The sequence below is a fragment of the Bactrocera oleae genome, chromosome 5, assembly GCF_042242935.1.
Source record: "Bactrocera oleae isolate idBacOlea1 chromosome 5, idBacOlea1, whole genome shotgun sequence".
In the NCBI taxonomy this organism is placed as follows: Eukaryota; Metazoa; Arthropoda; class Insecta; order Diptera; family Tephritidae; genus Bactrocera; species Bactrocera oleae.
This window is the reverse complement of record NC_091539.1, coordinates 58,825,352-58,852,698: the sequence shown is the minus strand read 5'-3', so window position 1 is coordinate 58,852,698 and position 27,347 is coordinate 58,825,352. Positions and strand designations below refer to the sequence as shown.

Below are 27,347 nucleotides of genomic sequence, written 5' to 3'. Positions count from 1 at the left end.
AAAGCAAGGTTCTGCTTTTGTGCTTTTAATTGTAAGTAATTAAAAAATTGCTTTCACTTTGCTTTCTGGAAACCTGCTTTAGCTAAGGCCTTGTTACTAATTATGGTTAATTAGCAACCCACATGCAAGGAAATTTAATAAAAGAAAAGAAGACAAATAAAAAAGTAGCGCAGAAATGTATTACCAAAAACTCAAAGAGTGAGTGTTTATCTGCGAAAAGTCAAAAGGGCAGTCAACAGTTATTAATCTGGCACAGTTTTTAATTGTGTGCTTTTAAATTTTCCTTATATTTTCATAGTGCTTTAAGTCTGCTTGTTTTGCACTTGCCTTTGCCCACCATTAACGTAATTTGCACACAAGTCTCCTACTGGTATCAGAGTTAGCGCCAGAAAATGCTAGCAATTTCCGCTTTAACACATTTTTTTATATTTTTTGTAAAAAATTGTGTCTGTAGACTTTCTGTTCAAGTTTAAAAATGCGAAAAATGTCCAGCTATATTTGTCTTGTGCAATCGTAAGTAGTGGAGAGCTTAATTTGATATGAAAAGTTGCTCAGGAACTTTAAGTTGAAAGTCATTTATGTCCAACACATTATTCAACTGGGGAAATGGACTCGCATAGATAGAAGCAACATGTAGTTGAATAACGCTCCGCTGGCTTGGCCATGGCTCATATATATGTATGTATATGTATTTCCATATATTTAAAGCATGCACACACATATATTTGTAAGTACTTATATATATCAAATATTATAACATTGTAAAAGCAGACTGTAGAGAAAACTTGCGTACATGTAGCTCAAGTTTTCAACAATACATTGGTTAACAGTGCTTTACTTCTTATTAAGTCGGGCGAATTTCTTTGAAACTATAGCGAGGATAATTTTCAAATAAAATAAATTTTGGATTTTCAGCAATCAAAAAAATCTTTAAAAACCCTGCTGCAATACAAATTTTATTCACCAGAATGACGTGTGAAAGATTTGTGATCGATATGTACTGATTAATCTGCATGGCTCACGCAATGAACAATGCGAATTGTGCGATGGAATTATAGGTCATAGCAATTTGCATCATTCTTACTTACTTCACATTCAATTAGGCCACATTTACATAATTTCGCTACTCTGTGCACTACTAGCTTTCCAATGCCACTGCACTAACAGATAAGTAAATAGAATAACAAAGGGGTCAATGTGAACTAGGTTGCAAGTTCATTTTTTTATTGCAACAGCAAGTTATTGTTATTTGATAACGGAATAATGTTACACAAGCAAACAAATACAAATGTATGATGATATGTGCATGTAAAAATATGAGAAGTAAAATTGTATCTATTCTTGTTTGTAAACCGAGTTTAATGAATAGTTATCACCAATCTACTCCTATATACCGATTATACGTTGATTACGTATACGCATTGTCGGAATGAACAAGAAATATGGAAAATACTTATTAATAATGCCTTTTCGTATATCAGGTGTTGTGGTACAAATTTCCTCTAATTCAAAAAATTTACGCAAAATTAAGTGTTGTTAGAGAAGAATTAGTTTACAAAAATTCTCCATTCAGCTTAGTATGATGACATTATGTAGTTGGTTTAAAATACAAAACCACGGATTATATTGTACTGAGTTTATTACTGTATCTTGACCAGAAGCTTCAAAAACAACTCCGACAAAGAAAAAATATTTTCTTAAAATTAATGTTTAAAATAACTATTCCTAAAAAAACCACAATTTCACTCATTAAGTGTCCCTGGCTACATGCTTCATCTGCAAAAACTTTTAAGCGCCGGTGATGAATAAAAAGTTCTGAACAACCAAATTTTGGATGAGAGTGTGTGACAAATTTGAGGGAAAATTAATAATGGCTTTTTAATTAATATTTAATATCTATGTAGTCATATTTTAGTTCTAGCTTTAGATTAATACATATACTATATACATAATATATATATATATAAATAATGTATGTATATATATATATACTTTCACACCATGTATAAGAGAAAATATTTTGAGCAAAGTAGTATATATGTTTTTCGAACTTTAAAGGAAAGTATAAACGCAAAGTTTCTGACTATACCATGCAAGCACCCTGTAGAATATCAGCAGTTGACTAACAGCTGATTCAAATAAGCTTTAAGTAGTGAAAAAAAAAAAAATTCACAACAGTGTGTATCTCATTCATTAAAAATTCTGAAAGTGTTGGGAAATGCGCATGCGCTCTTCAGTAAGGAGACTCAAGACTATATATAATATTATACATATATACGAACCTAACCCACTAGCTACAAAAAAAAAAAAAACGAAAATTATCAACAGGTGGTTGTTACACAGTGAGGTTTTTTGATGTTATCTAATGATGCCAGCAACATGTTTATAAACAATGTCTACCCGTTTATCTACTACATAAACTAGAACTAACATTTACCTTCTTTTTCGAAAAACATTTATTATGGGAAAGGAATATAATTTATTTGAGCATATTTATGAAGTGCATTTAAGCAAAAAAAAAAAAATTGTAGTTTTTCTGTATAATATGACATCAAATTCATATCAAACGGCACATGGTTTAAAGATTTTATATAATTTCTGAACAGCTCCATAGCATACAAAAAGATACTATTATCTAGAGCCAACACTTTGATAGATCTATGAGAATATTAAATGAATTAAACATTGTCTCAAACCAATATTACTTTTAAAATCAGTTTTTATTCACAACAGATAATAATATATACAATAAATAAGCAAATAACGAAATATATATTTAATTAATATTTCACCATTTGCGAATGAAGTCAATAAATAAGAAATTAATTACTGTAGAATAAATGAATTTAAAGAAACTCTTGTATCCTCACACTCAAACCGAGCCATTCTTTATTTTTTCCAGATTGAGTTATCTAAGTGAGATATTTTATAAAAAAAAAACTCGAAATAGAAATTAAAATTAGAAATAAAACAAACTGTACTCATCGCTCTCATTATACAACCAAAGTTCAGTATACTCTCTTTTAGACTCGTAAGACATGTAGACTTTCTCTTCGTAGTTGCCACTGAGGCGCTCTATGTCCTAAAGGACATCATGTGCGTCCCAAAAACACTCTTTAGCAATCGTAGTCGTCAGCTTAACTGTTTTTCACTGCATTATTTAGTTTCTTTCCGTTTGTCTCAATAAACGTATGCGCAAGGGCTAGTTAACGGTAAAATTTATATCACAAGAATTAAAAACTCAGCTATCCGACACGTTTTCAGGCGCGTGTTGCCTAACAATGTGAATAAAACGTTAAATTAAAAATTGTATATATTGAATTTTGTAAGCATAAAAGAAGATTGAGAAATTGTTGGAGTATATGTGCATGTGGATATATATTATGTGTAATTTTAATTTATTAATGATATTTTCAAAACAAAAACAAATATTCAACACAGTGCAAAAAAAAAGGTCAACTAGAAATAATCGAGTTTTATTTATTACAAATATAAATGTATGTGTCAGTTCAACACTAGTTTAGCAGCTGCAAATTGCTATGAACATTTATCGGCAGTAAATGCATTACTATCTTGAGGTAATAGCAGTTATCATAATAATAAAACTGATTTACGCTTTAAAAGCAGAGTAATAATATAATATGTGAATATATTGTGACTAATTTGAGAAACTCAGTTCAAAAGCAAATAAACATGCATTTTTCAATAAATAAATTTTGTCAAAAATTAATAGATGAATTAAAATATTTACTAAATATTTTTTTTTGATGAATATATAAAAATTTTAAATATTTATTAGAATTTTGAATATGTTTATATTTTCCTTAGACTAAACAAACTTTTTCCTATTGCTACTTTTTGGTATTGGTGCTCTTGGCTGCCTTCTCGCTGGCAGTTGGTCTTGTGTAATCAATTCACCCAAAATGCGGCGAGGATGCAAAACTTTTTGTTTAGAGATAAGCTAAACTTTTTACAACATTTTAACTATAGTGTGCTTGAATCTACATGTGTATATATGTATATAAGCCACCTAAAACCAATTATTATTTGCGAACTGGTCAGCATGGTATTAAGAAACAAGAATTTTAAGATGAGTCGTAGTTAAAAGAAATATGTTGCAAAATGGATTTTTATACGTATAGATGACCTAATATTGTCATGTAAGAAAATATAGCAAAATGTGTGCTCAAAATATTTTGTTTCACGTTATTTAGTTCATATATTATTTTGGGCTACCAGATTGACTAAATGCCATATACTTTTTGAGAAAAATTAGTCAATTTTCAAAGCAAAAATATATTTTGTATATGAAATGTTGTCACCAAATTCGACATATAACGCACATTTTACTTACTTAAATGCAATGTTCACCGCTATATAATCGTATATTTCTTTTTATATGAAAAGTAGTATGTCTTCTCATTGCGAATGCGAATTCCTTCCCATAGCACTCATAGATCTAAGTTTAAATTAAAAAGAAAAAACAAATCTGATAAAAAAGCACATTAAATTAAAAGATCAGCCTCAACGGCCCGTAAGACACTTTGCAACTTCTTACGAATTGTTTTCGTCGTTAAGCGAAAGTGAACTGATTATGGTGAGTAAAGAAGCTGCTTTCAGAAGAAGATCGTAAAAACAAAGAAATAGCTTATAAAACTAACGTTATATTAAAAGAAAAATAATAATTTTTTTGAAGCTTTTGGCATTATTTATTGTCGGTGGTAATTTTTGTGTGAAAGTTTACGAAACTGTTGAAAATTGTAAAATTAAATATTTATTTCTTTATATTCAAAAGTTGAGGCCTTGAACAGGTCGAAAATCAATTTTCCTGATGGAGCTCAGAGTCTAATAAATTTCATACATTTTTCATTTATAAAAGATAAAATTATCTAAGGTTCATTTTTTAATGTGTTTCATACAATATTAGACGCCATTTAATTATTTTGAGTGACTCTAGATTCTTTTACATTGGCTGTTTGTGTCTTTTGTTTTCACCTTTCTAATAAAATAAAAATAAAAGGAGGCGTAGTGAATTGTTCTCATAATTATTCATTCTTATATTTATAAGTGTATATGAATACAGCTATCAAAGCAAAACACCTTTTGTATTATCGATATGAGTACAATAAGCATTTGGCAGTTGTTTTGTTTTTGAAATCAGTATTAATCGGAAATATGAGACATAATTTTGTTTTCGAAAATATTGTTTTCATCGTAAGAACTTAATATATTTATTTTCTTCTAATTCATAGAACTTACCGTTATTGCAAGTATCAAACTCTTGCAGTTCAGAGTTCCTAACTTTTTCTCGAAAAATTAACTCGTATATACACAACATCATAACTTACATTTTGAACTTTCAGTTTAAAAATGAGTTTTATGTTAATTGTTGGCTTTTAGTTTTATGAGCGAATTTGAATAGCGTGAATAAAAACAGCATTTAAAATCATTTTCTAAAAAGCAATATTTTAACAAACACATGTGTATACTCAATACTCGTGTGTATTCTTTGTGAATATGCATGCGCTAATAGAGGCCAGCTGTCTAGTGAGCATATGCAAATTAGTTCTAATAAATTTAATTGCTTCCACGCCACACAAGGTCTTTCCCTACGCATGTACAGTGTGGCACGTTGGAATAGAGCAGGTAAACGAAAATAAATTCAGTAGCGAACAAGTAAGGAAGGACAAAGTTCGGGTGTCATCGAACATTTCTTACGCTTGCAAATTGCAAAGATCAAATCCAGGCAAGGTTTGGGTAATGCGTAGACCAATATCACATATTTTCGGCATTTTGCTAAGATATCTTACATATTGACCGATATATACGGTCAACCAGAAGTTTGAAAATTTTGTATTTGGTATCTGAGAGATAGGAATAGTATTGAACCGGTTTTATCTATTTTTGCCATTAACACAGAAAAAGAAGAGCTCTGAGTTTCATTAACTTAATTCACATGACATCAGTAATATATGGGGAATAAAGTCAACTGGATATTTTAAAATTCTGATAATAGCATTACATTGTTATACTTGTAAGTACACACACTTTTGATTTCATTAAGATTACTCATTGATCGATATTTGCGTTATAAAGTTAGCCAGAAGTTCGAAAAATTTTCTATTGGGTATATTCCCTGAGTCCCCGGGAGTTATTGATCCGATTCAAACCATTTGGCACGCGGGTATATTAATACCAGATAAATATTCTCTCTGAGTTTCCATAATATATATCGCAGATTGACCTATAATTTGTATACCGACAAGTGAAAGAATTAGATGGTTTTTAAAATTGTATCGTTTTCACACTGCGGAATAAAAATGTCAGAATAATGTTGTCTACCGAATTTGGTTGAAGCCCGTTGAGCAGGGCCCGCGATATGGGGTTTCACCTTATTTTAACCCTGGTTTCTATAAAGCCCCTTTCATACCAACTTGGATGTAAAACTTAAGATATCTGATTCTCCATTTTAACATTCTGTTGGTAGGGGTGCTTAAGCGATTTATTCTGAGTGAATTTATTACAGGTTATGACATGGTTTTGGAGATATATAAATGAAACCTCATAGAGGGCGAGGCCACGACTATTTTTGCAAGCTTTTTAGCCCACAGCTGCCCCTTCTGCTGCGATCCCTTGTCCTAAGTTACAGTTCTATATCTTAATTAAGTGCTTAGTAATGGACCTTTTTATGTTTTCGTTTAATGGCGATTTGTAGTCGTGGCAGCGGTCCGATTATACTCTTCTACGAACTAGTCCCTACTTTTTATGCCAAAGAACACGTGTACAAAGTTTCATTACGATAATTCAATTTTTACTCAACAACAATATATATGTTGAAAAATATTAATTAATAGAACGTGGATAAAATAGTACATTGCCTTTTAATTACATAATTAATCAATAAATTTATATCCGTTTAAAACATAAATAAATACTACTGGCACTTGTGGAAAGGTGTTCAATTTGCTTTCATAATTAAATAGCTGAATAATTACTTAACTACTAAGAAAACAGCTGGATATATGAATTGTGTCATTCTCAGTTGGTTGCATGAACAATTTAAAATTGTTTAAATAAACTTTTCAAGCGATAATGAGTTTTTTTTTCTTTTGAGTACAACCATGAAATTGTTTGATCGACAAAAACAGAGTGACATAAAAGTTATAATCTTGGTAATTTGTTTATAAAATTAAGTGGGAAAAATTAATTATGCTTAAACTTTAAACGTGGATAAATTTCAGAAGGACGTGAAAGCAGTTGAACTTTTTTTTCAGGATGGTAAACAAAAGCTTTGAACTTTTTTGTAAACATTTAGTTATTACTGAACGAAACCCTAAGAACTAAGTTAATTTTTCAGTTAATAAGGCTTTCGTTTTTTGGATAAGCTTGTAAGTGTTTAAAAACTAGTTTTTTATATTAGATAGCGTCAAAAGCTCAGTCATTTATAATTTATATATTTCCACATGTAAGATTAATAGCCGCCGGCAACAGCACAATAAAAGCTCCCATGTTAATACACACATACATTTGTATGAGCACATCTGCAACACTTCATTTCCTTGTTAAAAATACTTAGTGGAATTGCTTTTCCTTGAATAGATATGTATGCATATACAATAATTTACAAACACATGTGCAACGGTACATTTATATCATAATAGTTATATAAACACGTTGGCCATATTTTTAAGAACCTTCGCACACTATTGTCGCCATTACCGCCTGAGCTCTCATTGAAACGTGATGACAACTCATTGATTATGCAAATAGAAAATGTTAAATACATAAATACTATACATATACTATATAAATGACTATACTATATAAATTAATGAATGTGTATGCTTCTGTAGTTTTATATATATTTGAAAACTATTTTTACGCCTTAAATAGAGGGGTAGGGATAACTCAAGTGAAACGAAAAAATGCATGTGCGTTTTTCCCCAAACTATAATCACATTGCGAAATACTATGAATTTATTAAATGTGTCAAATTCAAGGATTTTTAATGACTTTTGAATTATAACACTAATCAATGGAATTTACTGGCGAAAAATTGATATACATTTTTACGGCAATTGTATTATTATATAAATGAGTTAACATATGCATGATGAAATACTCAAATTATACTTTTACAGCGTGGATTGAATTTATGTATGGTTTTTCTGTAAATTATATACATTTCAAACTTTTATTAAAGTATTCACTAAAGTAAACTGCTTCAGGATTTTTATAATAATCATAATATGTACGTTTTTGAGAAAAAAAATTGAATAAAAATACTTCCAAATTGAAAATAAAATTATTTGTTTATAAAACTGTACCTTCTGTTTATAAAAAAAAGTCAAATAAATTCAACGTATATTACATTGGAAAGCTGAGAAAAAATCATAAACAATAGGCTGACTATTTTTATAATGAAATAATTTTCTTCGTATACGCAAATGTTTAAAGGAACTTTTTCAAAATTGGTATTCTTATTTGAAAATTCATAACTCCATAATTTTTGATATTGAGTCGAAATAAAAAAAATTCCAATATTTTGCATCCAAGAGCAAAAAAATTTTTTTGCACGAAAAAAAAAAAATTTTAATTGAAATTTTGCATGGAATAAGCGCACAACCAAGTAACAAACCAGCGTTTGTTGCTTAGCATTTATTTTTATAAGCACAAATGTATGTCGGATTCCTTCACTTGACTTTCATCTACACTTAAATTACAAAATATGTGATGTTTACGTCAGAGACATTCATTTAGCGGTTAATTTGTTATCAATCTGATTGAGAGTAGCCACACATCGCTAATCAAGAGACAAGTGCCCACATTCTGAAAGGAAGTCGTGTGAAGTTTTTGAACTTAGAAATTTTGTAATCTTTTTTATTCTTTTTTCAATTAACTTTCTTATGGCATTTACGTACATATTTACAAATGTTAGTGCTTGTGCTAGTCAGTTTATAGGTTGGCATGGCGGTGCGTTAAAAGACATTGCTTTCTTTCATTTGTAATAGTTGTATATACGCACTGGTAGTGTTGGCAGCTAATGACATGTCAGAAAGGTCGCACATTGCTATCTCTATTAGTCAAACTCTATTACCAGTAAAGCCAGCTCTAAAACTTTTTTGTATGAAACCCGCGACAGTTGTTCGGTGACATGTTTAAACTTGTTTTGTTAGGGACGCCGAATGTGGAAGTCATTACCAATCAGACTTTTAAGCGGCAGTTGACATGAAAGAGGGCAGAAAACTTTACTCATGTATACGCAATTGCCAACAATTTAATTAAAATTCACACATGCTTTCTAAGGTCTCCATTTCACCACACACAAGCCTGTTCAAATATTCCCCACCAATTAAGTCATTTAAAAATACTATCAAACTTTGCTTGAAATAAACTGACATTAGAAAAGCAATTTCCGGAGTGAAGAGACGATAGTCCCCAAACAAATTTTAATTGAACCAAAGATGCAGTAACAAGAGACATGAGTACAAACTGCACACACACATTCAACAACTATACTAACAATATACTCAATGTAGATACGCTTTCTGTAAAAATGTTGTTGCGTGAAGATACACGAACGTTCATTTATACATATGTATCTGACTATGTATGGCTAATTACTAGATACTCGCTGTTTGAATCATAATATTCTGGTGCCGATCTGTTTCAGCAACACCACTAGTTAACCTTATATTTCACCACTTTATTGGTGTGTTATGAACACTTGGCTGACCACTAATTGGTGTTTCAATTGCAGCAGCATTCGCGAGAAAGCAGAAACACTCGAAGATATAGGCACACATGCGACTAATTAGTTTTATCACGCAACCGCACACATATGAAGGCATGCTTATTAGAGCGTACATTAATAGGCACATAATTGGTCGTAATAACGCGTCGAAGATTCGCTTCCAAAACGTCAAACATATCGCGCTTATCTCCGTACACAAGCGACTTCACATAACTCCACAAAAAATAGCCCAGCAGTGTTGAATCGCATAATTATTAAGACCACGCCAAAGGGCCCTGATGCGCGATAATACACTCACCAAAAGTTTATTTCAATAAATTGATTGTTTCATTAGCAGTATGGCTTGTAGCGCTGTCTTGTTTGAGCCAAAAGACGTCCACATCAACATACTTTAATTCAGACTCGAAGAAGTCATTAATCATGGCTCTATAGTGTTCCCCATAGACTGCACACTAAATGTGTTTCACTTCTCGGAATAGTTGGATTTCGTAAGTCCGTAAACCAAGATCCTTCTGTAAACTCTTCCATAAAGCGGACGAGCATAGCTCCATTTGTTGCGCGCGGATGGATTCATGCGGATCTTCTCTTCTGTGCTCCACAGCAGCAATAGCGTCTTCGGTGCGTATTGTACGGCTGCAATCAAGTAATAGCAGCAAGGAGATCAACTCGGAAAAAGTATTGCCTCACAAACAAAAACCACACGTTTGAAAAACCAACCGTTACTTATTATAACCTAACCTAACTTTAAAATAGAATAAAATTATTATATTAATTAAAATGACATGTACATGTAGAGACGTTTTCTTCGTGGAATTTAATATCCTACATGGATAGCTATAAAATTATCTCTGAAAGTAAATATATGCGTTGTGATCTCTCTTCGTATGAGGCACGTTTATAGCTTACAAGGTACATATATGAGCAGTCGTAAATGAAATTCGAACAAAAGTTAAAAAACTCTACATGCTATAAACTCTTTTTAAGCAACAATAATAAAAAAATATATATTAGAAATGCATGCCAAAAGTACAACATTATTTACTTTGCCAGTTTTATTAATTTAAATTTAACTATTCGAGTTTATCTTCATTTGAAGAATTCAAAGAAGTTGAAAGAAAAGTTCTATTATTTCGCTGAATGTTGATATTAATTTTTCTTTATTATAATTTGCTGATTTTCTTAAATCAGAAAAGTGCAGCTTTTGCTGCCTGTTAGTCAACAGATGCCTAGTTATAAATTTCTCGCAGTAGTTAAATCTTTTTCGTAAAAAATAACTCGAAAACGACCAACTAGACGAATAATATAATATAATTATAAAATTAGAATGTACGGATATAGATCCACGAATAGAAAATTAATGCTTAATCTCTCGATTCCAAATTTAATTAAAATGAGAAGTTTTCTTTAGAAAAACAAATGCAATAAACTACAGCTCAGCTGTCGTTAGAGCAAACACGTATAATGAAAAAAAGCTGACTAATTGGAATTGTTGAAATTATTACATTGAAATGACAGCTGAGCTGAACTGACGAAAACAATGAAGCAGCAGAAAATTAAATTAACACCCGTTATATGAAAGACTCGTAAAATGTCAATCATTTTACTCAACTGTACGTCAATAACAGTCACTAAAAATCACAATTAAATCCGCAGCTTGTTCAATTTGGTGAGGAATTTTCCACAAGAAGGAATAAGCCCAACCAACAATTTAATTATTTCAAGTGACACATTCTTGCGCCCTCTCTTTTCTCTACTCCCTCTTAACTGCCACCCAGGCGCTAATAATTCATAAGAATTTGGACGGAGGTATACAGCGGCAGTTACTTAGAATAAATTATTGAAATAGCCCAGTTTAAATCTTAATTTGATGTGAAGAACTTTACCAGTAGCCTTTTCAGCAAAGGAGCGTCGTTAGATAGATAGATGGATAGTTAAAGAATGCATGCGACCTGTGGTCTATTCTACGCTTGTCTGTCATCATAACACCTCATTAAAACACAGTTAAATAAAAAAAGGCTTGGTAAAGCTCTGGGTTAATGGTTGTGATGTGTTTTCTCAGGCTATTATTTATGCTCTTATGTATCTGCCCCTTGGTCGCAGAAATTTTACAGTAACCTTATCTGTGTAGAGACCACTTAGTCTCCAGTGATCTAAAATTTTACTAGGTGGAGAAAAAATTGTCATACAATAAATGCGTCTATGCCCAGAGAGTCATGCTATTGAAGTGTTATTACTTGATTATCACTGAGAATAACAATACCTTCCGCGTGATAGTTTTTTTTTAGAAAAACCTCTGCACATGTGCTAATGGTATAAACCTCAGCTTGAGAAATGCTTTTATATTGACAGGTTGGTGCGTGGATTCACTATGCTAGCCCTGATTGTCTGTATACCATTGCATGCTGTTTATACGAAGGCAATCCTCGAAAACGGAGTGCTCTCATTCGCTTCTGCTACCCAGTGAAATTTGAAACTTTTTACAAAATATATTATCTTCGTAAAGTCGTATCTAAGAAGGTATGCCATAGGTAGATTCTTCCCAACGACACTGTATTTTTAGCGCTAATTACACCTTTCTTTCCATGCCTGTTGGCACTAAAGCTAAGATAGACAACTTTTTGTCATTTTCGTGTTTCTAGTTTAGTTTATTTTTATTGATTCCACGATTTTATGCCTCTTAAAAGGAGATTAAATTCATTTACTGTTTTTTCTGTGCCTTTTCTTCACAGAAAACCAAAATTGGATAAAAAACACCGAAGGAAAATCTCATCATCATACTCTCGCAATTTGTCACCATTATCAATTCTAGTCATAACGCAGGCAGGATGGGAAACACACTTCCAACTAAACAATGAGTTCCAGCGATCCAACGCACTCCCACTAAATACCCCTAGGCAGATTTTGCATTACCCTCTAGCCAAATGCAAACAAAGCACCCACAAATACGAGGAATACAAGACCGACCGAAATATGCTGCACAAGCAGAGCGTCGCGCTCATGCTAAGTCCGACGGCGTTTGTTATTGTCGCGCTAACGACATTGTTCGTGGTACGCGCGACAACGGTGGTGTAGCCGGGAGTTTGCCAGGCCAAAGTGGACTAACAACAACACCTTAGAATGCATTGATGCGACCATGGACCATGTCGTGTACATTAGGGGTACTAGCGCCAGCTTAACCGGATCCCCTGGACAAAGATGGCACAACGGTGGGTTATGATGGAAATTACTCTACCGTGTTTTTCGGCATCAACGGACTCGTAGGCCAGCTGGAAAATACGTTCGTCATTTTGGGTGAGTAAAATAATGAAAATCGAATATGTGCCACATACAATATTTGCGGTTGTGTGTGTTTGCTGAATATATGGTATTTGTTTGTGCGCATTTGGATGACTGACTTCACAGGCACTTATATTTATATACACGTCTGTTTGTATATTTAACAAATGAGTGTAAACAGGGAGTATGTGAGATAACAAGTTTTGCAGTTGCAAATGCACTGCTTAAGAGCCAGCATTTATGGCAAAAATAGTGAAAATTAATTTCGCGCTCTGACGGTGTTAAAATTGTGAATTTTCGAAAAGGTTCATGATTCATCATAATTATAAGAGTCACTTTTATTTCTATGATATAAGGTCTTGCGGTCCAAAACCCATCGTGCAATAAAGCGTAGTAAAATAATTGCAACCCTGTGCTAGCTGTCATATTACGTATACAAATACTATCACTTCTCTTATATTATATTTCTGTTTCTGCAGTTAGGTATTCCCCTATTTTTTGCATATTTTGTTATAGGATTTTTGCATATCTTGCAATCTTGAAGAGGCAAGAGAATTCTCTTATTGTGTTATAAAATTCAAAGATAAATAGTTCTAAATGTAGGTAATGTTTACTTCAACTGCCTACAATTAGGCGCCTTCTTTATATAATACCATATGTTATCAAAGTCGCACACCTATTTTGATGGATACCAAATGTTTAGGTGTTTTTTGTCAATAGGAAAGTATAATTCAATCAACGTGTCAGTTCAGTTAAGCAACTTTTCCTAATGGCTGTGTTCTATTCGCCATTTCTCTGTTCGATATCTTTCCTTTAGTAAAATTATAGTCTAAATGAAGCTGTTATGGCCGAAAACATTGAACAAAAACCAGTAAATAAGCTAGAGTGATCGTAAGATTAAGTTGATCGCGGCAGCTAGCTGACACTGTAAAGGTATAACAGGAACGTGTTAGGGATATTGTTCATGAATATTTAGGTGCGAACGTATAGTGCAAATTATCTGCATTCCAGCGACATTTACAATTTTCGGCATGCAAGAGAACTCTTTACTATGTACAGAATACGAAAACGAAGCGTTTAGAGGTTGCATAGAAATTTGTGAAAATTATTGCCAATCAAACGTTTTCTCTTCCAACACTCATTCCATCTTTTAGCATTTGCCATTTGCACCCAACAAAACATCTTTTGGCATTTCAAAGAAACAACACAAAAAAGTATTATAAAGTGTTACAAAATTATCAACCTTTGATCTACTTTTAATTTCTTTCGTTCGCAATCAGTGTTGCTCGGCAACATAAGAGAATACAATGAATGTTGCAGTAAAATATGTGAAATAAAAAAGTACTAACGTAAAACGCAGGCGCAAAAGTGTAGCAAAAGTGTTTAGGCATGTGCAAGCGTGTGGACGTTGAGTGCTCTTGAAGTGTAGGACCTACAAGTACTCAGGTAAATGAGAATTTATAATACGGCATCAGCATGTAAGGCATACTTAAAAGTTCATATGTATAAATAAGATTGGGTACGTGAACGGGCTTTGTAAGCTTTGCTGCAGACGTTAAAAGCTTTGTTGCGCACCTACGTTATATTGGTGGCAAGTGGAAAGTCAAGGTCACTTACTTTTTTTCTTTATGCAATTTCCTTTCTTTTGCAAACCACTTAATTTTCCGGTGGCCATTGTGTTTTGCAATTGCATGTAGAGTAATATGATACATCGACTAGCCTGATACTTATCACATACTTACTTTCACGTTTGTACGATTACAGCTTGATAAGTCGGGGACTTTTTAATGCAATTTTTTACATGTCCTTTTTTAAATCAATTATTTGGCTCAGATGACTTTGAGGGTAATCGGGTGTAAGGTTAACTAGGCTCTATACCGCCAATATTTTAGATCTTTTTTGAACCACTAAGTTTCTCTTCTTGAATTTCTGGTCCCAAACCATTACTTTTACTCTACAGCACAATTCCAAGGCATAGGCGTAAATGTATGGTTATGTCTCCGGAAAGATATCAATATAGTTTCTATAAACGTTACGATGTACAGTATCAGCAAGTAATATCCGACTATCATTGAATTTTTCAGTTTCAATGAAAACGCTGTGCCAGGGTGATTTAACGAACATTATTTTGAACAACAAAAAGGAAAGTTCATTAGTTCATTACAAGTTCAGTGAACTGGTGGGAGTAAAGGAGAGCCGGAAGGGTCTGGGAAAACTCGAGAATGCCACCACAATTCGGGGAGAGTAACTGAGCGGCGCTGCGAAACTAGGAGAGGCAGTGAAAATCGGGAAGAACCAATGAGAACCGGGCATAGAACACAGTGAAAGCCGAGTCGAGTCACTGAGAACAAGGTAAAGTCATTGAGAGCTAAAGAGTTATAGGGAGCTTTGAAATAACCGGTGATAATTAGTGAGATCCACAAAGAACAGAGAAGAACCATTGAGAATCGGGTAAAGGTACATAGACCCAGTTGGAAGTCTGATGAAGTTCGATGAGAGCCAGAAATTGAACCTTAATGATAGGAATCTGACTTACAACAGCAGCCAACGTAGTAAAACCTGGGAATACTACGTTAAGAAGAATCCAATATTAACTTGAGCGTAAATTAAAAACCGTATCTGTTTTATTTATATTACACAGACTGTAGGCACCCACAATTCTATTCGGCTCTCACCTACTCATACGTATTTTGTATTGTCAAAATTATACAGCATTTTGGAGCGACACTTCCTGTCAGTTTGCTTTCACACTTGCATCCGTCCCTTTGTATTCTTGCCTTTTCTGCTGATGTGACAATTACACCGAGAGAATCACCTTGGAAATGTTGGTGATACACACATGTCGTACATATATAATACTTGCGCCTGTAGTCGGTTGGTATAAGTGTTGAAGGAGTTGCTTTAACTTAAATGACTAACAAGTTGGTTTTCATTGCATTTAACTAAATTTTCACAAATTTTCAAAATAAAGGGAAACCGAAGAGTTGTAAGAGAATGTTTTAATTTATGTAAATTTTTTCATATATTTACTTATACATATATAAATAATATATGAATATAGTATATACACATAAATTAATTTGTTTACATGCAACGGATGATCTGTGGGATTTGTTAGCCACAACTCTGACATGGCTTAGCTTGTTTTGCACTCTTGTAATTTTTATGTATCATAGATGCGATAGCTGCGTAAAGGCTTATAACAAAGCAAAAAGTTTAAATTCATGTCAAAACTTTGTTGACACGAGTCGGGTTGTGTGCATGTATTCGAGGACACAAATAAGCCCAAACACAAACCGTCAACGGAAAAGTATGCTTTAAAGTAAGCGTTTTATTCTCTCTAAGCACTCTCGAAAAAGGCTACGTATTGTTCAAACTCTGCGGGATTTGTTTGCAATGGTGCTGATGATTTGTCACTCAGATAGCATATGGCATGTCACTTTTTGTGGGTTCACTAGGAAAATTGAATTCACTATGAAAAACGAGCTCACATCAAGCATCAAATACAGTTTCGGAAACAATTCATTTCCCTGGCTGTTAATTATATAAAAATTACCAATAGAGTTTTAGTATTTACCTTTTTATTTAATGACAAATTCGTCAGTTTTCTATAAAAATTAATAAATCCTGTACCGAACTTGTCTCAAGAACTACCCGTGAGCTTAATCACCTGATCCTGAGAAAAATTATTTAATATCACTGTTTTGAGATAGAAGTTTGTATCTTTAGGTCTACTATTTAATACTTCGAAGTTGTCGACGTAGAGAGATAATTAAGGAAAGGAGGAACGTTTTTCGATATTGATCCAAGAGTGGTGGGTGCGAACCTTCATAGGTGCTGTTGGAGTATGTAGGAGTAAAGGGCACAATAGACCCTAGGTCTAGGTGCAAACCTCATAATATTATAATTCAAATGTACGAGTATTCACATATATTCGGTTCCTTTAGGTAATTTAAATCTACAAATGTACCTTCAAATGAATTTAACATTCAAAGTAACAATTTATGAAGTACTTCATCTCCAGCGTAAATCAGAATTTAATCCAATTATATTACCATTATACAATCCTTTTGATGGTTACCTGAATCGTAAAGCAATAGTATGCAGTTCCTTCTCTTCTCTTTTTCTTCTTCCTCCTACCCACAAAACGATTGAAACTATCAAAATAATAGCTGGCTTAGTTGGTGAGAAGGTTATTTAGTTGATAAGGGAGGAGCGATGTAAGCAAGTATATTTTCTATCATTTACGACTATAGATGTCTATAAGTATAGTAGTATTTGCTTGAATAAAATAGTGGAATATCCTCCCAAATGCACTTCACATTATTTCCTTAATATCGCAAACATACAAACCTACTTTTAAGTAGACGAAAATCGACAATCAACGGAAAATAAAAAATTTGTTCTGTTCTCAGATTGCTTCTGCACTTTTCGGACAATCAATTTAGCATTGAAACAGTTCGTAGCGTTTTGTAAGAGTTTTAAAGCGTAGCATTGTTCACATAAATTGTTGGGCCCATTCTTTTCATGCATTTTATAAGTAAATGGAAAGCCGCTTTTAAGCCTATGTAAAATCGTAAGCCAACAACTAAACCAAAAACAAAAGTGAGCTCTAATTCCTGGAGCAATTAGTAATGTACCTTCATGTAAGCACTTTGTAATGTGAGTACGAGAGCAAATACTAGGAAATTACATAAGCCTAAAAGTAAAATTCATCTACGAAATCAAGAAGAGACTGATGACTAGCAGAAACTACCGTTGTAGTGAACTGTGCTAGTGAAGTAGATTTAGTAAACTGCTATTCTAAACCACAAGTTCAATATTAGTAAGAATAAAAAGATAATTAAGAAAAGAAGAAAGAAGTTTCTCTACGAAAAAAAAATGTGGAAAACAGTTGGCCTCAAGGGCCATCCCTGCAACTTCCCGCTAATTTCATACGCTAACGTTCAAATTTCGCTTTTTTCACTGCTTTTGAGCTCTTCGAAATTTTTCGTTTTCGATATCTCGCAAGTAAATCAACCGATTTTGACCCGGTTTGCGGCAAACGATGTGTTTTTTCAAAGTTTAGAACTGATTAGTTTTTGGTGTCGATCGGTCAAGTTTGGAAGAAATTCGAAAAAAACGATTTTTCAAAATTTCTACTGGTCCGATTGGGTCCAAACTTACGCGAAACTCAAGTGCAATGAAATCCTTTAAAATGCCATTTAGTTTATTCAAATCGGTTGAGCCGTTTAAAAGTTATAAGAGGGTCACATACATCCACACACACACACATATATCCACACATACATACAGACATACGGACATCATCGTAGAAATGTTCGGGGAAGCTTCCTCGACCCTCAGAACGTCGAGATCTGTTGAGAATTCGATTTTTGCAAAATGGGGTGAAACCAATATCTTCCCGATTTTTAGAAAATTTTCCATTTTCTTAGCGGGAAGTTAAAAAAACGTTCTCAAGACTATTGATTGGTAAGCTGGTAAATCATGACAAGTTCGAAAGCAGCAGACCAAGGAGAATTTGGGAAAAAAATTCTGAGAAAGTCGGGAGTATTGGGAGGAAACCAGACCTCGATTGAAAACAGCTAAAATATGCTATATAAACGACTAATGTTTATACTATTCTAACGAACGCTTATCTGGACTAAAGTCTATATCTCTGAACCTTCTTGTACCAATATCGGTGACTGAAGTATGTATCTGAATGTTGATCCCTAAAAAATCTCAGCACTCTTCGATTTTGACCAAATGTGAAGTTGTGAAATGCGTGCAAAGTTGTAATGATTGCTGAAAAGTTAATTTGATTTTAAAGATCCCTACAAAGACCCTTCAATTTCGCAATTGAGGATATATATAATAAATAGAATTAAAAATAATGAAATTCAAACAGTTATTAGAACGAATTTTATAATTTAGGTTATAATGAATTCATGGTTGTTGTAGAGTTCAAGCAAAAAATAAGAGAGCAAGGAAAGGCAGAAAAAGGAATCAAGGCGATGTACAACTAGATAGATAAATATGTGTAGAGGTATGCACCGCGAAGATGTACAACTAACTTCAGCTTTCTGGAAATTAATCACTTACGATGGACAAGATCCTATGTGAGGAGGTCGCTACACGATCTGTTCTGGATTACAAAACTATTCTGCTGAATATGAAAAAAGAAGATGGTGAACTCGTCAAATCGCGAATAACTTACTACTCAGCATCACGACAGTAAGAAAAAATATTATTCCCACGTACAAATCAAAGTACTCGTAAAGTATAACTATATTTACTCAACTGCTAAGAGTACTTGCTAATTACTTAAGGACATTTGCACAGCTGCCAATGCCACTTGTATATACTTATACTACTATATATGCTTATACGGATTTGTGTCAATGGAGCTTATGGACAGCATTATTTGCACAATTATCGAGCTGACTTCGATATTTACAGAAGATCAGTAAATAATCGTGGATCGATAAATATAAAAAGTGTTGGCATTTTATTTTAAGTGCGGTGTTTGGCGAAATCGTTTTTAATTCTTAACAATTATTGCTGCTCCAGGAAAGTCGAAATCCAGTGTGTCGAAATTTCAATTTAGAACTTGAAATTTTATTTGAGTACTTTGATGTTTCCTACGGGGTACTTCACTACATCACCGATAGATAGACAAACACAAATATATACCATAAGTATATACGTAAATGCCTGAAATACAGCTCAACAACTCTTCCTGAGCATTCAAGCGAATCGAATGTTCTGTTGATATAACCGTCAAATCAGTACAAATGTCGACATTTCTATTTTCAAAACATCCCCGCATTTGGGCATATATGTATCATCACATCTGTGTAGTCCTAATCGGCTTCCCACAACGTGGCGCTATGCTATCTTTACACTTCCCAAAATACACACTTACATATGAACATCACTTCTGCGAATATGTGGTTTCCTCCACGATTGAGAACTCATCGAAGCATTGCATCGTTCGCCCAGCAATTGCCTGCTTGCAAAAGGGTGACACGCTTACTAAGCTATAAATCTTTGTAATACTACAAGTACTCTCCGTCGCTATCAAACTGGAATTGCTAAGTAACTTCGTACAACTCTGTAGAGCAGTTCCGCCACATCTGTTCGTACAATTATGCTTTTTCCTTTATTTTTTTGGCTAGTTGGGTGAGCATGTGATACTACTATTTCTGACCTTTAAAACAATTTTGAAATCATTTGACACAACTTATGTTCTCCAAAGCGAAAGTAATTGCCTGTTGAAAGGGTTTTATGTTCCTTTTTGACTGGCTCAAATTGTTCACAGAGTACTTCCGTTGTCTACTTATACAAGTATATGTGAAACAATTTTTTTTTTATATTTTTTGTATTTGTTTCTCGTTTTTTTTGCACAGTGATGGCCGTGAACTTGCATTCAACGTTACTAATTTCCATTTTTATTGTTGCCAACTTTATGTTATTTTTTTATTTTTTTGCGTGTATTTTATAAAACTAAGCTGGTAGGGAAGAAAAGCACTTAATATATTTTACAACGACGTTAAGATGAAATAAATTGAGATAACTTTGAACATGAGGAGCGGAAGAAGATTTTCACATAAGCAAACAGAAGATTGTGTAACGATATACAACCATTAGAACAACTTGATATAGATACAAGTCCGCTCATTAGATTGCTTATGAAGTACAACTATTGCTTAGCAAATTTTATTAGTTTACATTAACGAAACTATCCAGGCATATGCTCATGGTGAACTAATTACTTGCAAAGAGGTTATTAGAATGACATAGTATAACTTTTAAAAAGTCTGCGTGTTATCAAATTACAATATAGTGCTCTCATCTTAGTGCTCGAGCGCAAAAGAAAATTACTGTGGTTTTTTTTTGCTAATTGCTTTTCTACAATTTTAGTTCACAAAATCAAAATATTTTTTGAAAAAAACCAAACCACTGTGCAAATACCTTACTTACTATGTATGTACTTAGTGTTAATAACATTATATGCTACAACGATTTGTTATTTGCCGTACTAAAACTTTTTCTTCAATAAAATTATTACCATAGGACAACCACTATGTGGTTGTGTTTAGAATTTGTTAACGTGTGCAACTGTATTTATTATTATTGTTTTCTTTTTGACCGTAATTGTATAAAACCTCTTTCGATTAGATAACTTTTCGTTGAAACTACGAGATTTCTTAAAGTTCATCAACAAACTTTTCGCAATGAAAATATTTATTTGAATTATATATTCGAGCAGCAGCAGTTGTCATGCATTTCATTCTCAGTTCATATATTTTCAAATAAATATAAATAACTTTATATTTGAATATACAAACGACAGCCAAATGCGTTGAACTCTGAAAGTTATTAGCAAGTGTTAACGAAATAAGTTTGCACAACTTTCTTATTGTTTATTGACATTCGCATATAACTCATAAATGCAAAGATATTTTTTTGTATTTAATCATATTTGTATTTAACCACGAATTCGCAGTTTATGAGCTTGCGCTTTCAATATACCGCATATGCCGGCAATCATTGAAAAAACAGTAAAAGCTCAAACTCAAAAGTATTACATGATAGTTCGTGTATAGAGATGAGTGCACGCATTTTAAATGAAAGCCAAATAGCATGTTAAATAGTAATAAAAGAAGAATTTTGAAACGAGAAAGAAGTGAAGTACTTCTGTAAAATGTATTAGAGCAGCCAAAGTAGGCCATAGGAAGCTTTTCGATAGTAGAAGTACGCTCTTAAGTTTTGAGAAAAATATTGGTTAAAGCCTTAAGATAGCTCAAACTTTTCCAGTTGACGAGTTTAGCAAAAAAAAATTTAAGTTGTTGTTGTTGCGTCCTTTTAGCACACAGTGAAATGAAGAATGAAGAAATGAAAATGAAGAACATAAGTAAAAATATACTGGAGTTAAAGTTAAAATATTAGCAGGTATCGTATCATGTTAATATGCAAAAAAAGCTCCTACTCCCTATTTTCTAATAAGTTTTTATGTCACGTTCTGCTTAGCATAAATTTAAACGTGTAAATATAACTGCCTTTTTGTATTGTAATTATTTATTTTCAAGCTCTAGAGATTAAATAAAAATTAAACTGAAATTTTATTTAATTAATTACATGGCAGAAAGTGTTGACTTGCGCTCTTCAAGTGCACAGCAAATAACTGTAAGAGATTTACGCGTGACTATTTTCAGTATTGTTGCCTGTAAATTGTCTTTTATTTGAATAACCACACGACGCTTCGCAATTAGCGTTATTTGCACTCAGCCGCGCACCTTTTTACAGGTTTACGCTACCACCTACAAGTATGTCTCCATTGGTCGAGTATACTGCTTCAATGATGGTATTAATTTGTTTTGTATTTGGTTTTATTTGTCGAATTTAACACGCAGACGGGTGCATTGATTGTAAACATTCTAGAAAATAAGGTTAATTAAATACCGAAGAGAACTCTTAGAGAGAACCAAAAATGAATAGAAGAATATACAATCATTGGCATGGAATTGAGAAAAACATAGTGCGGTAATTAATCCGCTAAGTAAAATAATATCTTTTGAAGTTCATAAAACATCAAAAGCCGATTAAGCGCATATAATGATTGTCTTATAAATGGAGCTACAATCGAAGTGTACATAAATTCATTATTTACAGTTCGATTTCTTTAGATATGAAAAACTGACTTTGAAAGAACGAAATATTTATAGCAAGCAGCATTAAGCATTGTCGGTTTCGATTCGGAAGTGAGGTTATAGTAAGTGAAATATGGTATGTTCTCGGAATGGTTTGAAGTTCTAAATATTGCAGAACATAACTTTAAAGATTATTTTAACATATTCCGCAATTATGTACTTCAAATCGCAGCGGAACAAGGTTTGAAAATCAAAATAGAAATAAAATCATGAAAAATATATATGTCTTTTTTTTCATCAGAGATAGTATACATAGGTAATATTATGAACCAAATTTCCGCCTAGTCGACAATAACATATGTACATTATTTTCCAATAACTGTAAAATATTTATGGCTCTCCTCGTAAGCTTTCTCCGAACCCGCAAATAAAGTATTTCAATATATGAGTAAAGTTCGTATTATTAAAGTTTGCTGGCTTTTAAGAACAACCACATAAATTCACCCATAAAATTCCGAATAAAGTCAAAAATAAGTTGAGTAAAGCTAGCGAACAATCGTCAGCATTTCGGATTCGAAAACACCATGACAATATCAAATTCAATGAATTGGAAAGCGAAATTCTGCGAAAGCCATAAAAGCGTGCATAAGGTTCGCTTGCTTGAATTGACGCTTTCAACACCAGCCGAGTAAAGCAGAAATGGAAATGCAACGCCACTTGCATCAATATTGGCTACGAGTTGTTAAGTATGGGAGGAGGAGGCATCATGTAAAAATACTTATATGTTTTCACGTTATTATTGCTGAATTGCTAGAGAACAAAGGCATTGTGAAACAATACATTTTGCAGTAAGCAATTACAAGCGGACAGTCAAGTTGACTGTCAAGGTAACTGTAAATAAATTGCGGTTGAAAACGTTTTGGGGAATACTTTTAATAAGTGTAAATAAATTGATGTATTGAAATGACTATGGAGCAAATACGACTACTTTCGAAATGAACTGCAGCTGATTTAAAAAAAAAGCTGAGCTTAATAGTGCTCTGTATACCCTATATATAAGTTATGGCTTATGCTATAGATTATTCGTCAAGAGAACTAAGTACTTGAATATGGATGGATAATGAAGACTTTCCAAACTAACTTGGAATAATAAGCGATGAGGTCCTTGAACTCTATATGATTAGTCGATGTGTAGAGGCTGGGCACGTGAGCCTAAAAGCACTTTTGAAATTGAGTTTCGAAAGACATACGGCTCGACCTAATAAACATTCCTCATTTTAATTTTCACTCTACTAACTTAACCTATATCTTCCATATACGATCACGCGACGTTTTTAGGGGGTTACATGGGTTCCGTCGGTCAAAACGTTTTTTAAATAGTTATATTTAAACAAAAAAAAAAATTCTTCGCTTCTCGACCTTGTAAATTATATTTTGGAGACCTGTGCAAAATTTCATAAAACACAGTTTCGAGAAAAACGCGTTTAAAGTTTAAAGTGACTATCTATATAGATCTCGAGCGCGCAACTTTTCAAAGCTGTATCTCCAAAACTATTACTGGTATCAACTTGAGAATTTAGGACAATATTCTAGAAATGTTATAGAATTAAATAAGACAATAAAATTTTTTATTTTTTTTTAGAAGCCGTGAAACCCATATAGGGGTTACTTAAGTGATCCGCCAAGCTCCAAATAAATATGTTGAGAAATGTATTAGTGAAATTGATTGTATCAATTAATTATAGACATATATGCTTTGAACTCTGATTTGAGTTGTACTATATTTATGTGTAATTTGGCCCTTCATAAGCTCATTACTTCAAAACCCTATACCTTTTTAAACAAAATAATTACTTTAGATACTTTTATAGATTAATTGCCGCTTAAAAATCATACGTCCATGACAAAATACTTACTTAAAATAATCATTGTAATGTTATTAAAAATTAATTGACTCTCATTACAAATATATACACACATCTATTGTATTTAAAAAGTATGAGAGCCAATAGCAGCGAAGAACTTTGATCTCCGAAGCATGTCAGCTTAAATTAACACTTTACAAATTGTGTGTCCCTTTATTGAATTAAAGTGGATTACATCAGATTTGTTTGATTTCTGCGTCAATTGCACAACACTTAATGAAAGGGCGTGCAAAAGACTGACAATAAAAGTGGCAAGCGATTAACTAGAACAACAGCTTACAACTTATATATACTTGTATATACATCTCGGTGTTTACGCAATCTTTACAAACACATCAAGCAAAGAGTAAGAGCTTCCAGGAATTTATAACGAACTGTTATGTACAATGCGTATAAGTAATTTTTTTATATTCGTATACATGGATTACATAATTAATTATATGACGAATTTAGCGGCAAATGTGTTTCATAGAAATTTTGAGAAAAAAAATTTTCTCAGCTTTTAAAGTTTTCACCTAAAGCTTGGAAAAAAATAATAATATTGATGTGCCAAATTTAGTCAAAATAATGCATTGATTCCCAACATTAGTTACAGGGAATCATCTCTCGAATCGAAGAATCTCCATCAAACCACTCTTAAATACTACCTCAGACTGATACTACATTATACTAAAGTATGCAAAGTTACACTTCATCCTTTCTTGAAAATTCATTCTGGAAGTAAGGTTAAACAAGTATCACTTTCGGATTAAAAAAAAGCAGTAATAACATAAAGTCATAAGATCTTTACTAGATAATGTTACTGTAATGCTAGAGTTAAAATTTCAAGTGGCTACGTGCGATAACCTTCCAGTATCATCGACGCCAACTATAGTGCTTTTGTAGGGACCAACTTTTTCTCTATTCTAATAGTTGAACAATGTTTTTTTGACCCTAAAGTATACTATAAATTAATTTTGCGAAAATCCTAGACTGAATTTAAACCTTAAGCACCATATACTGATACGAATTGTTAGTCAAGTGTAAAACCCGCTTGACAAGTGTGTTTTCAAACCATGGAATATCCAACATAAAATACTCCCTCATATACTGATTTATACGCTGAAGGATATATTCGTCTGGAATAATATTTTTAGTTGCCTTAAATATCTAGTTCTATGTTTTTTGTTTTATTCTCAAATAAATTATATATTTTTATAGAGTTCATGCTCTGCTATTAAAGTACATTGTAATTTCAATATTTTCAGGTCCCCTTTGCTGCTTCATCATACGGTATTCCACTAAGCTGTTCTTCGTCTTGTAGATGTGCATGCTGGCACGCCTATGGAAGAGCGCACCGGACTGCAAACCATCAGCGGAATCAAGGTAAGCAAAAGAGTATTATGCCACAAAAAGTGAATCATTGACAGCTGAGCTTGTGAGTAGCAAGCTTTAATTACACATACACATTCGAACACACACAAACATAATTCAGATTACGAAGTTACGCAAAAAGATTCTTAACTCGTTTAATCATTCCATCTTTCATTCATTTAAGCGCTCGCATCGAAATTTTCACGATAGGCTGACATCCAGGTGAAACGTGCCTATGCATCGCATTAAGTTGCATAACTACTGCTGTATATTCGTACAGCATGTAAATATATATAAAATCACTCATCGGTAGATAATTATTGCGCGATTCCGTTAAACTCTGTCATTCCCACGTTATTTGTGCGTAAAAATCCGCGAAAATGTTGCGCGCTCATGCACGCAACGGTAAATTTAATTATAGAATTGTTGGAATCGTTCTTCTTACGTTCAGTTTATCGGCTGTGCTTGAACGGAGCGAAAAAATTGTCCATCTCTTAATATTATTTAATTGTGTCAGTGAAGATTCTTTTACGAACTGAAACATTATTATAATAAATTCAAGGAAAATTTTTTAGTAGCAGAAATTGTATAGATCAGCTTTTAATAGTAAAATCCTGAAAGCTTCTGGATGTATTCAATCTTAAATATTTTTGAGACATGCACTTTAAAGTTACTGATAAAGTTTGTGAATGTAAAAGGCATTCAAATTAAAATCAGATTGTGCAAAGAGAAAAACACAAATGAACTGAAGAAAAAGCAGCAGCGAAAGAAGCAGAAAGCAGAAACAAACGCATATCTAGTAAAAAAAAATAAAAGAAGAAGCAATAAAATCCACAAACGATTAGAGAAATGGAAAGTGAAAAGCACTGTTGAAAAGGCAATAGTTAACGGAATAAAAAAAGTAGAAAAAATATCAAATGTGAATTAATGAAAATAACGACGAACAAGACCAGAATAAAAGCAAAATAAATACTTAATAATTAAACAATAAAAACTTTTAGAAAAAACCTTTTTAAGATGTTTTTAAACACGTGACCGTTTACAAATTTGCATTTAGCTGACTCACTGTAGTTAACGGCACTTTGGAAGGACTTTAATATATCTCATAACCAACTACAATAACTCCAGTCCATATTTATCTTAATTTGAAGTAGTCCCCTAATAAATGCTTTACGGTCTCCAGACCAGCTTTTAATGAATTCCGACTACACCAATAATTGGCTGGAGCCCAGCACAATTAATCTATTTAGTGCTCTTTATTTTTCTCTAAGTCTTGTAGTTCTCAAAATTTGTTTAGGTATTCCTATTGATTAAATCTTTTCTTTTCTTTATCTTTTACAGGAAGTTCTAGCAGTGATACGAATTGTTTTGGTAGCGTTTGACAAATGTTAGCTACCAGTACAT

The 27,347-nt window shown here is 32.9% G+C and overlaps 1 long non-coding RNA gene across 1 annotated transcript; it reads left to right on the top strand.

Annotated features, from left to right (window-relative positions):
• Positions 1-3,186: 3,186 nt before the first annotated feature.
• On the top strand, positions 3,187-27,347 carry LOC118683459 (uncharacterized). Its single transcript, XR_011396529.1, has 4 exons — positions 3,187-3,578; positions 12,484-13,045; positions 25,838-25,955; positions 27,285-27,347. It is a non-coding gene; the product is annotated as an uncharacterized lncRNA (long non-coding RNA).